This window comes from Myotis brandtii, unplaced genomic scaffold, assembly GCF_000412655.1.
Source record: "Myotis brandtii unplaced genomic scaffold, ASM41265v1 scaffold123, whole genome shotgun sequence".
In the NCBI taxonomy this organism is placed as follows: domain Eukaryota; kingdom Metazoa; phylum Chordata; class Mammalia; order Chiroptera; family Vespertilionidae; genus Myotis; species Myotis brandtii.
In genome coordinates, this window is record NW_005354291.1 from 9,445,659 (window position 1) to 9,459,395 (window position 13,737).

At 35.8% G+C, this 13,737-nt stretch overlaps 1 pseudogene; it reads left to right on the forward strand.

Moving 5' to 3' along the window:
* Nucleotides 1-9,680: 9,680 nt before the first annotated feature.
* Nucleotides 9,681-10,818, forward strand: LOC102242696 (annotated as a pseudogene).
* Nucleotides 10,819-13,737: the final 2,919 nt, after the last annotated feature.

The window sequence follows — 13,737 nt, forward strand, 5'->3', positions numbered from 1 at the left end:
TATAATAAAAGGGTAATATGCAAATCAACCGAACGGCAGGACGACCAGTTGCTATGACACTGACCACCAGGGGGCAGATGCTCAACATAAGAGCTGCCCCCTGGTGGTCAGTGCACTCCCACAGAGGGAGCGCCTCTTAGCCACAAGCTGGGCTGACAGCTAGTGAACGCAGTGGTAGCAGCGGGAGCCTATCCCACGTCCACAGCAGCGCTAAGGATGTCTGACTGATGGTTTAGGCCCGGCAGGGAGCAGGCCTAAGCCATCAGTCGGAAATCCCCTGATGGCTCCCAGACTGTGCAGACCTGGCTGAGGGGAACACCCCCCACCCAGTGCACGAATGTTGTGCACCAGGCCTCTAGTTTTATATATAAATCCATCCTATTTGTTCTGGTTTTCCAAAAACCCTGACTAATACACAAGGCCAATTATTTAAGACACAGAAAACAAAAATAGGAGCCAAGTACAGAGAGTTGTATGGGAAGCAATTCAACCTCTAGACAACATAAGGCAAAGAACTGTGACAATGCAAAGGTATTAAATCTTTGTTTTAACTCTTTTAGTATGCAGTCATTCATATTCCTTTTCTACCAATTGCTGAAATTACCCATCCAAGAAGAGCTAGTTCTGATCCATCCATATAACACTTTATCATCTTCCCAAATCTTGGTATGAAAATATTGTAAGTATTTATCATTTTGTTTTATATTTATTTTAATATTTTAGTATCTTGCCTGAATCCTTCATGGCCATCTCTAATATATTTTCTTTCATAGATGATAATTTCATTCATCAAGGATTGACAAGTTATAGTCTACCACCTATTTTTGTATAGCCTATAAGCTAAGAGTGGTTTTTGCATTTTAAATGACTTTTAGCAAATCAATAATATTTTGTGACACATTTATGTATTATCTATGGCTGTTTTTGCCAAATGATACAAAGTTAAGTAGCTGCAACAAAGAGCACATGACCCTACAAAGCCTAAAATATTCACAATTGGTATGAAAATATTGTAAGTATTTATCATTTTGTTTTATATTTATTTTAATATTTTAGTATCTTGCCTGAATCCTTCATGGCCATCTATAATATATTTTCTTTCATAAATAGTAATTTCATTAATCAAGGATTGACAAGTTATAGTTTACCACCTGTTTTTGTATGGCCTATAAGCTGAGTGGTTTTTGCATTTTAAATGACTTTTAGCAAATCAATAATATTTTGTGACACATTTATGTATTATCTATGGCTGTTTTTGCCAAATGATACAGAGTTAAGTAGCTGCAACAAAGAGCACATGACCCTACAAAGCCTAAAATATTCACAACAAAAACCATGTGGCCCTGCAAAGCCTAAAATATTTACAATCTGGCTGTTTACAGAAAATGTTTGCTGACCTCTGTCGTAGGTGGCAAAAAGATGCTTGCTTAGTTTCCTATGTATATTATCTAGCCTTGCTGATGAAAATAATAATTCACATATGCTGCTAGCATTGGTTTTGATCAGGCCACTCAAAATCTATTAGATAGATCCCTGGCCAGTGTTGCTCAGTTGGTTGAGCATCATCCCATGTACCAAGAAGTCACCAGTTTGATTCCCGGTTGGGGCACATACCCGGGGCCTGCAGGAGGCAGCCGATCTATGTTTCTCTCTCATCTGATATTTCTCTATCTCTCTCCCCCTCCCTTCTTCTCTCTCTAAAGAAATCATTTAAAAAAACATATTTTAAAAAATCTATTAGATAGAAAAAGGTTTTACTAATTTTTTATATTCTTCACAATTCTCATACATAAGGTGTATATAATAAATGTTTATCAGATATCAGTGGTTCTCAACCTTCCTAATGCCGCTACCCTTTAATACAGTTTCTCATGTTATGGTGACCCCCAACCATAAAATTATTTTCCATATTTAAAAAAATCTATTAGATCGCAAAAGGTTTTATTAATTTTTTATGTTCTTCACAAATCTCATACATGAGGTGTATATAATAAATGTTTATCAGATAAATTATTAAGTGAATAACACTGGTGAATCTGATAGCATGTAGCCTTAGTAAGAAGCAAAAACATATCTATTACTGCTTCTTATTTGCAGAGAGCTTGATCACACATACTTCAGGACGCATATCCATATCTGATATTATAAACTCTTTCCCTTCAGATTTATAGGATGTTAAAGTGTGTTGGTGTAGAAGACCCTGTAACTAGAGGTAGTATCATAGAATAATAGAACTAGAAGGGAAACATTTCCTACAGCTACTGACTTTAAGCAGTACTGTATTTGAATCATTCCCAAAAGATAAGTTTGCTCTTTAATAATAATTATCCATAGATACTTTATAACTTCCTGTGGTTAGATATTTCAGAATGTCACAACTAAATTCTTAAAAAGTACTTCCTGTTCATCTTAATTCTTTATGCAGTAATATAAGCATATCTTAATGCCATTCATTCAATAACTATAAACAGCATTGACATTAAAGTTTTATAGTTGTGTTTCCTATCTCCTCCTGTCATCTTATTCTCAGTTTGGGGTCAGTGCTTGTTATATTTTTATGTGTTTAAAAGTTACCAATACCAGTACCAACCCCAGTACTCTCTATGATGGGGATTAATAAATTGTGATAGTAAGAATATTGGACTTGGAGTCTACAAGGTGTGAGTTCTGGTTCTGGCTTATGATGGTGCCTACAGTATAGTGGATGCTTGGTGAATGTTCTCTTTGGTCCTTATCTCTGTGAAGCTGGATGTTTACTGACTACTTCTGTGCCTCAGTCTCCTTATCTATGAAATGTGGGAAGAAAATACTTTCTGGATTGATATGGTGATCAAATGCGTTGTTTTTGAAAACACTCACTAATCCTATGAAGCATTATATAATTGCAAATTATTACGGGGAAATGAGAATTCAAAAATACAAGAAAAACTTCTGCAACTGGCAGTATAAATTAAAAGGTCAGAGAACCAGTATTCACTATTGCGTTCTCCCCACTCACCATGAGATTTTGGAGCAAGAGAGAGAGAGTATATATTTGATAAACACAGACCTCTGGGTCTATACCAGTGATGGCGAACCTTTTGAGCTCGGCGTGTCAGCATTTTGAAAAACCCTAACTTAACTCTGGTGCCGTGTCACATATAGAAATTTTTTGATATTTGCAACCATAGTAAAACAAAGACTTATATTTTTGATATTTATTTTATATATTTAAATGCCATTTAACAAAGAAAAATCAACCAAAAAAATGAGTTCGCGTGTCACCTCTGACACGCGTGTTATAGGTTCGCCATCACTGGTCTATACTATACTATACGCCAATCTCTTCATTCATGTCAATGGCACTTGAGCAAGTGACTCCTAATGAATTCCAAATTACTTGGGCTAGATTTTTTTTTTTTGGAACAGGCAAACCAAGAGTCTATTTTTTTTAATGTGCTTCATTAGATGTAATAATGGATTGTCAATCAAATATTGTAAATTACTTTGCTCGATAGTATAAAGAGTACACATAGATTTTTCTAAACAGGCTTTTTTTTTTTTTTAAATCAGAAGTTGAGCAACATAAATAGCTCTGGTTATTTTATACTAGAATAAGAAGGTTGAAAGGGAAAATTTCACTTAAATAGGTATTGATTCTTTCAATTCTCAGAGAAAAATATTTGTTTTTAACTGGTATAAATGCATTTTAGTGTTTGCTTTCATAAAGGGGCTATAGTTTTATTTTAGAAATAAGTGTAAAACTTTTAATTTCTTTTTATCTTTAGTTTGAGAGCAATATTTTGGCTGGTCAGTAAGGTCTTTGTTCCAAATACTCAATTTGTGGTTATCATGTGAAAGCAGCCATAGACAATAAGTAAATGAATGGCCATGGCTGTGATTCCAAAAAAACACTATATTTCCAAAACAAATGGCCATCCTACAAGCTCTAGTTTTCTGACTCCTGTTCTATAGTAATAAGTAAAGACCACCAGAAACAACTTACTTTTACCCAGAAAAGTACGTAGTTCACAGGAGTCCTGTCCCATGGCTATATCCAATCCCCAGTTCTCTGTCATAATTTAGTCCACGTGAATTTTATAGTCTTGCCATCCCACGGGACTTCACACTGGTCCGTTATGTCACAAATTCTTGACATAATGACTGGACCAAGTGCAAAGAATTCACAAGTATGTTTCTTAAGACATGTGTCAGAGGGTGGAAGATACACTTCTAACAAACTTCAGGGCTTGCCAACTTGGTAAAGTGCCTAGGAGTCCAATATTCAAGACAAGTCAAGTTAACTGAGGGAAAGATTAAATTTCTGGGACTTGCATCCCCTGTCATTAAGAAACAATCCCTAACTCGTACTATATAAGTCTCAGAAATTACTTTACTACCCTTGAGAGTAATGAGTCATATATTATTTGTTGGTACTTAGCACTATTTCCATTACCTTTCATACTCTTCCTTTCATTGCAGGGGTTGTATGAATGAGAACTACATTTTCCATAGTCTCTTGCCAGAGGGTTCCAAATACAGTTTAGAGGCTGTTAATGAGATGTACATTGCATGAAGTAGAAGGCAGAAGAGAGAAGTCATTTGGCTTTCTCCAGCAGTGGTGGTGGACACGTGAACTTAAGATACAACTTTGTGCAGCAATTTCTATTTCCCCTGCCAGCCTTTCACCCCAGGGATGCAGAGCAACGTGATTATTGATTTCGGTATGTTACAGCTTCCTGACTTCTGCATGACAGCAAGAAGTTTCATATTCAGTTTTAGTGAATCTGAAAGCTGTTGGCAGTTCCCCTGACTTTTACTTCTCAAGCTCTTTTAAAAGTTTTTAAGTACCTACTTCTGTGTATTAAATGTCTTTAGCTTTAAATATTTAAATTGGTTGCTATTTTATATAGAGAGGAAAGGAGAGGGAGAGAGAGATAGAAACATCAACGATGAGAGAAAATCATTGACTGGCTGCAACACAGGCATGTGCCCTCCACCGGAATTGAACCGGGACCTTTCAGTCCATAGGCCAACGCTCTATCCACTGAGCCAAGCTGGATAGGGCGGTTTCTATTTTCTTGATTGAGTCTTGACTGCAGGCAGAAACAGGATCTAATTCTTTTCTTTTTTTATATATTTCAAATTCCAAGTTTTTATGTTGTTTCCCCTCTAATTTTCTTTTTTTTTTAAAAGATTTTTTACAGGATCTAATTCATTTTTGCATTTTCTATAATACTCCACAAATGTTTATTGATGGGATGTAGCAGAATGCTGTCTAGATCTTTGTATACCATATTCTAATCATTTTATTTGTCATGAAGCTCTTTGTGACGTTGTTATAGTTCTTATAATGGGGCAGATCATTATTGTCTATGTCTAAACCTTAAGCAAACTAGTCCTCCTAAGGGATTAGTACAGAGTATTATCACTCACTGCCATCTGGCTAACTGATGTAAAGAAATAAACAAGTTATTACTTGAGATAAAGAGTCCTTGCTGTTTTAACATTGTCCACAATTTGATCCTATGTTTTGGGGCCACTTGGGTACCATCTCTCAGTAAATAACCTCAAGAGATAGAATGTAGAAGGTTGTAAAAGAATGAGAGTGATGTGTTTTGAATATTTGTCTTATATTTTATTAGCAGCTTATGAGATAGAATTCCCATGCCATACAATTTACCTACTTAAACTGTACAATTCAATGGTTTTCAGTTTATTTGTAGATCTGTGCAACCGTAAACCACAATCTAATTTTAGAACATTTTCATAATTCAAAAAAGAAACCCTGTAACAGCAGTCAATCCACCCTCATGACTTCCACCCCTCCCACCAACCCCAGGTTGCCCAGCTGTAGGCCACCACTAATCAACTTTCTCTCTCTGTGTATATGCCTATTCTGGACATTTCTAATTTCTTCAAGATTCACCAACATTTTTTATAGTCTGTTTGTTTTTTTTTTTATTACAGCCATCCTAGTAGGTGTAAAGTGGTATCTCATTGTGGTTTTGATTTGCATTTCTTTAACGTTAAGGGTGTTGAGGATATTTTCATGAGGTATTCTTTGGTGAAATATCTATTCAAATCATTTATCTTTTAATTGGGTTATTATTTTTATTATTGAGTTATAGGAGTTGTTTGTTTGTTTTTTAATGTATTCTGGATATAAGCTCCTAATCAAATATATGGCCTGCAAATATTTTGTCCCAATGTATGGGTTATATTTTCACTTTCTTTGTAATATCATTTGAAGCCTAAAACTTTGAAATTTTGATGCAGTTTAATTTATTTACCTTTTTTCTTTTGTTACTTGTGCTTTTGGTATCATATTTAAGAACCCCTTAAAAGAAAGGAAGAAAGAAAGAAAGAAAGAAAGAAAGAAAGAAAGAAAGAAAGAAAGAAAGAAAGGAAGAAGCCATTGCTGCTGCCCTGGGAGAATGGGGGAAAATATCCCCTGAGACTTCATAACCTCGAGCAAGTGCTTATGTGGGTTTGAAGCCCAATTTAAGCTACGTGTAGGGTTGCCAGATTTAGCAAGAAAAAATAAGGATGCTCTGTTAAACTTGAATAACTTTTTAGTATATGCCCTAAATATTGCACTAAAATCATTCATTTTTTAATCTAAAATTTAACTGGGTGTCCTGTATTTTATTTTGAAAACCCTACCTATGGCATATAAAACATTAAGTAGGGAATTTAATTTAAGTTGTTCCATGTTATTAGTGCCCCCTAGTGACATAGAAACAAGCCTACATCTTTTTTTTGGAGTAATGTAACCAAATCAGTCTTCAAAGAATTTCCAATACAAGCTTACAATAAAAAAAAATTTTTTAAATCACAAAATGTGTAAGAAATAAAGGAAATGTAAACATGAACCTGGAACAGAATCCAGAAAGTATAATCGAATCTACAAGGACTTTAGCTATTAGGATTATCAGATGTGCACTATATAGTAATATGGTTAATATGTTTAAAGAAATAAAAAAGAGAGACTTAAAAACATGGGCAATAGACTAGAAGAAAATATAAGCAGATTTGAAAAAGAACCAAATAGAGGCTCATGAATTAATAAAAAATATACCTGAAATTCAAAACTCAATGGCTGGGTAAACAGCATATTAGACAAAGCTGAAGGAAGGATTAGTGAACTGGATGAAACATTTGAAGAACTTATCCAAAATGAAACTCAGAGAGACCAAGAAATGAAGACTAAAGAGTGGCTGAAAGAAATTGAGGACAACGTAAGGATTTATATAGGCAATAACAAACAGACAAACAATGGTTGAGTATTTCCCTGAATTCTTGAGAGATACCAATTCTCAGATTCAGGAAGCCAAATGTTTCTTAGCAGGTAAGTAATATAAATTCATGTTTAGATTCATAAAAGTAAAACTATAGTGCTCCAAAGTATTCCTATTGACTATTTAGGAGAACCCCTTAAACAATCAACATAGAGAATGTCACTTCCATACCACTAGAGGGAGGCGGGGAGGAATGGAGTGGTTACAGGTTGTAGTGGTGGTGGTGGGGTTCTCAGTAAATCCAATGTAAGGCTGTGCCACACCAGCACGGCCAAGGGTAAACCTGAGGGAGGGTGGTGAAGGATTTAGAAAAGACAGACAAAGAGAATACAGCTGGGGCTGGGAGGATCTTCCATGCCTGGATGAGGACACAGAAAGACCCAGCCAACAAGCTGAAGCTTTATTTTATAGGCAGAGAAAAACAAGGTAGTGGTCACCATAGTTACAACATTCTTGTGAGTTTCACTTGTTTTGGCAGCACTCCGCTGCACCTCTCACAGCCCATTAGCTACCCAGATAGGATCTAGGGAGCTTCATAAGGTCAAGGTTAATTATGCTAAGAGGGCTGTGCCCTCTAATCTGGGACTTGTTTGTGGCTTTGCCAACAGGTCAGTCTGAAGCTTAACCCTATAGCCGCGCCCTACATAAGGCAAGTAAATTGAAGAGGGTTAACAAACAATAGAGGAGCCCAGTCATTCTAGAGGGTATACGAGAGATGAGGACTGAAGAATATGAAACTCTAAGCAGTTCTCAACCTGTGGGTCGCGAACAATGAAAATACATCCTGCATATCAGATATTTACATTACGATTCATAACAGTAGCAAAATTACAGTTATGAAGTAGCAACGAAAATAATTTTATGGTTGGGGGTCGCGCCCTACATAAGGCAAGTAAATTGGAGAGGGTTAACAAACAACAGAGGAGCCCAGTCATTGTAGAGGGTATACGAGAGATGAGGATTGAAGAATATGAAACTCTAAGCGGTTCTCAACCTGTGGGTCGCAAACAATGAAAATACATCCTGCATATCAGATATTTACATTACGATTCATAACAGTAGCAAAATTACAGTTATAAAGTAGCAACAAAAATAATTTCATGGTTGGGGGTCACCACAACATGAGGAACTGTATTAAAGGGTCGTGGCATTAGCAAGGTTGAGAACCACTGCATGAAGCTGCTGATAAATTTCTTCTGTCAGGATTAGCTCAAGGTCTTTGGGTCAAATAAATTGAGATACAACCTTGGAAATTATGGAAGTCAAATGTGTACCAAAAAAAAAAGACAAAGATTGATTTTTAAAAAAGTATAGTAGCCCTAGCCGGTTTTGCTCAGTGGATAGAGCGTCATCCTGCAGACTGAAGGGTCCCAGGTTTGATTCCGGTCAAAGACATGCACCTTGGTTGCAGTCTTCTCCCTGGCCTGGACCCTGGTCAGGGCGTATGCAGGAGGCAACCAATCGATGTGGCAACCAATCGATGTGTTTCTCTCACCTTGATATTTCTCTCTGTCTTTCCCTCTGTCTTCCACTCTCTCTAAAAAATCAATGAAAAAATATTCTTGGATGAGGATTAAAAAAAATAATGTAGCGACTCAGAGGCTATGATAAGGAAATTGCTATATCATCAATTCAAAAATATTATTTATAATTATTTGAAAGTTCCCTAGATTTTCCACCTTACTTATATAGCCTAGATGAGATGAGACCTTGGTTTGTCAGTCATTTCATCATTTATTTCAGAAAAAAAAATCAAGTCCGTCCTAAGTACTAGGCAGGATGCTAGGTACCCTTAATAATCCAACTATCCAACAAAAGCATTACCTATAATAGAAGATAGAATATTTTAAATGCCCCAACAGAGGTAAAGCACAGGAGAATTTCAGAGTAGAGAAGACTCCCATTTGGTTGGGGAAATCAGATAAAAAAGACATGTGAGATGAATATTAAAAAAAGAACTGGATTTTTTTTCTACTGCTAATGAAGAAGACTTTAGGTAAAGTAAAACATCATACCTTAGAATATATCGGTTGGAAGTCTTCCAGGATGCTTAGGGAATACCAAATTATTAGTTTGCTTCATGTATTTGAAAAGTGTTAGGAAATAATAACAATCCACTCCCTCTCACAAAAGAGTGTATAGAGTTGAATTTTGGGGGGGCCTTAAATTCATAGCTGAAGAACTCATACTTAATTTGGTAAGCAATTGTAATTATCTGGGAGGCCTGTCTCTAAAGCTCATTACAGATGGCAATCTGGTTTTCAGAGTCCATGTTCTTAAGCACTCCACTATGCTGCCTATGGACAATGATGCCTATTTGTAAGACCAGTGAATTTTTGGCAATATTTTAAGCACTTGATGGATATTTGACCAATAGAAAAATTTCAGCATTGCTGAGGATTTGAGAAGGACAACCATAGAGCTCTCAGTCAGACAGGCCTGGAGTAACATCACAATGGCTGCCCAAGGAGAGCCTCAAGTTCAGTTCAAACCTGTATTGCTTGGTGACAGTGGGACCGGAAAAACTACATTCATGAAACATCTGACTGGTGAATTTGAGAAGTATGTATCTACTTTGGCTGTTGAGGTCCATCCCCTGTGTTCCACACCAACCGATGACCTATTAAATTCAATGCACGGGATACAGCTGGTCAGGAGAAATTTGGTGGACTGAGAGATGGCTATGACAGGCAAGCTATATGCTATTATAATGAATGATGTAACTTCTAGAGTTACTTACAAGAATGTGCCTAACTGGCATAGAGATCTGGTATAAGTGTGTGAAAACATCCCCATCATGTTGTGTGGCAACAAAGTGGATATTAAGAACAACAAGAAAGTTAAGGCAAAATCATTGTCTTCCACTGAAAGAAGAATCTTCAGCACTACAACATTTCTGCCAAAATTAACTACACCTTTGGAAAGCCCTTCCTCTGGCTTGCTAGAAAACGAATTGGAGACCCTAACTTGGAGTTTGTTGCCATGCCTGCTCTTGCCCCATCTGAGGTTGCCATGGACCCAGCTTTGGCGGCAGAATATGAGCATGACTTGGAGGTTGCTCAGACCACTACTCTCGCGGATGAGGATGATGACCTGTGAGAAAGAAAAGCTGGACCCCAGTGTCAGAAGTCTAGTTTTATAGGTAACTGTCATATGATGTCAATGGTGCATTGTTTTGGGCACTTTATTATATAGCTAAGCAGTACCTGTGCTTGATCTTTGGGATGCTGAAGGAGATGAATGGGTTTTGGAGTAAATATAGCAGTTAAAAAATATCTTCATTTTTTGGACCTCCATATTTAGCTGTTTTGGAATGCAGTTGTTTCCTTATTGAGGTTCAAATATAAAAATTCTGCAGTCACATCACAATATTCAGTGCTGAAACCTTGTTTGTTACAGTCATGCCTATTCCTTTTCAATTAGAGTGAGAATAAAGTTTATTTCAAATATCTAAATTACATAAATAAATAAGTGCAACCATAAACAATTATGAAGTACCAGGTGAATAATAAATCCAATGTAGTGAGGGCTTTTTGGGAGCAGGTGCCCTTTACACTATACATTTATTTTTCCTGTAGATCAATCTGGTATACTACTAAAAAAAGCCGTATTATAAAACAAGTTTCTCTTACCCTGGTAAATTTACTTTTGATGTTTGTGTCAAGAAAATAGTATAAAAGAAAGAATGAAAATCCAAAGATATTTGTAAGTATATTCAACTAAAAAGCCAAACATAACCAAAATTATCAGGATTTAGGAACTGCTTAAATAATGGTGGTATAATAAAACAAAACATATTAACATAGTGTAAATTATACCATATAGATAAATACCTATTTTCAATAGCTACTTGAAAAATATTAAATAAGAAGTAGCATAAAGTATTATATATTGTTTATTTCTTGTAGAAATTATGTCTATAAAATGTGCTTGCTTTCTGTAGTGATAAAGATTGAAAGAATCAGAGGATCTTGGATAGTTGATACCTTATGGTGATGGAACTTTTGCAGTATTTTTATTATAATTATTTTTTCATTTTTTTCATTATATAACTAGACCAATAGACAATGAAAGATATTCTTTGAATGGATACTACACACTGTTAGGCAGTGAATGTATTCATAGATGACTATCTGAAAAGAAATCCTTTACTGTGTAAGGGAGAATAGACTCAGGTTTCCTTCAATTCTGATTCTATTTCTTTCCAGAAGTTTTAAAATTGTTCTATTTTTTTCATGTCTTATATTGCAAAGAAAACCTCATAATATAGTAATATAAACTCTCAATTATACTCTGATTGGCATGCTAAATAAGGTTAGTCTTGCCTGTGAAGTCTCATGTGATATTGTTTGAAATAGAAATAAAAACAAGGAACCCTTAAGCCAAATACATAATAAAATTACTAAATTTGAAAAGATGTGAAATCTACTAACGCAGATATTAATACTTTATTAATATAAACTATGTGAATATCTCTCTGAAAGAATTATCACACACATTTAAAATGTACAATGAGAAATTTAAAGATAACCTGCATCAATACTTTCTAGCACATCAAAAGGACAATGAAAGTGCCTGGCTGGCATGGCTCAGTGGTTGAGAGTGGACCTATGAACCAGGAGGTCATGGTTCGATTCCTGTTCAGGGCACATGCCCGGGTTGCAGGCTCCATCCCCAGTGTGAGGTGTGCAGGAGGCAGCCAATCAAATGATTCTCTCTCATCATTGATGTTTCTATCTCTCTCTCCATTCCTCTCTGAAATCAATAAAAATATATTTTTTAAAAAGGACAATGAAACCAACAAATAACAATATACAGTCCTGATGACATAGTAAGTGGAATTTGACATAGCTCTTAAAACTTTATTTTCAGTATTCAGAAAATCTTACTAGAGAGTAACAACAACACAACAAATCATTAATGTATAATGGTCTATTTGAAAATATAATGGTGGTTTACATGATGTATAGGATACAGAAAATAACCAAGAAAACATATGGTTTTGAGCTTACAAATCTTGTCAGATAAACTCTCAAATGCAAAATTAATCCCCAGTACTAATCAAATTCAGAAAGCTTAATTAGAGCTGTTAAGCCTAATCTTCCAATTTGGCATTCGCCCAAAATGTGGTCAGGAGCACTAACTACATTAGTGTATAAAAACAGAGATTATCCAAAAACAATATAAGAACATCATTATCTTCTGAGTAATGATACAAACTAACATATACCTCATAAAAAGTTAATGGTCCCTTTTTCTTTGAAGAAAAAGAATCACATTTCTGATGAAAATGTTGTTATAGTAATTATTTTTCAGTCTTACCCAGAATGGAAGAAATATAGTAAGTATGTATTAGTTCAGGCAGCTATGAAATGTATAAAAATAAAATTAAGATTGCTATCACAAATATGGTAAAAGTGTTCCATTCACAGTTGTCCTATTTTCTATCTCATTACACACTCCATAGGTGACCTCATCCAAATGCTTAATTTCAATGACTGCTTGTTCATCTATTAAACTTCGAAATTACCAAGTCTATGACTTCACTACCTATTTTCATCAAGAAAACTGCCACCTTTAGAAAGTAGCTCCCTTAATGAAGACCCCATGCAAATGCTTATCAGGCTCCATGTACTCTAACGTGCTTCCTTCCTGTCTCTCCTAAGATTAATGCCTTCTTCTTGTCCTGACCCCCAATATTATTCAATCTGTTTTTCACTGTGCCTCTCTCTTTACTAATTCCTTTCCCTGGGCATTTAAATGGAATCCAGTTAAATGCTGCTCCTGCCCCTCAATATCTAGCAAAACTGGCTCAAATTCTGATGGCGTGTGAAAGTATAGCCCTCTCTCTAAGATTTCTGTGAATCCTTAGGTGCTTACAATCATAGGCCCCTCCTAGTCCTTTCTGTTCTACAGCCCTGTCTTTGGTTTCCACAACAAAATCACTCACACTTAAGATTGTTGAATTTAATTTTTGACTTGTCTGAGAGACCAGGGAAAGGTCCTATTACCCAGCACACAATTTCTGCCGTCTTCCTCTCTCAACCTGTGTCTGTTTCTCCATCCTCTCACTTCGCATTCTCTTCATTCTGAATTGCTTTAGGAACACCCAATTCACTTCACTTCTGATGTCTTGGTGCAGCCAACCCATTTTCTTTTTCTACACATTATCAATTGCTAAGTTCCACCAACAGCTGTCTTGAAATCACTTAAATCTATCACTTTTATTTTATTTCTAGGCCAACACATTAGTTCAGCTTTCTGCCCCTCACACTTGGATCACTACAGTACAGTGAACTAACTAAACTTGGGCCTTCAACTCTGCCCTCTCCAATGAATCCTGTACAGACCTGAAAGATGTGTCTTTCTTTTTTTTTTTTTTAATATATTTTATTGTTTTTTTTTTACAGAGAGGAAGGGAGAGGGATAGAGAGTTAGAAACATCAATGAGAGAGAA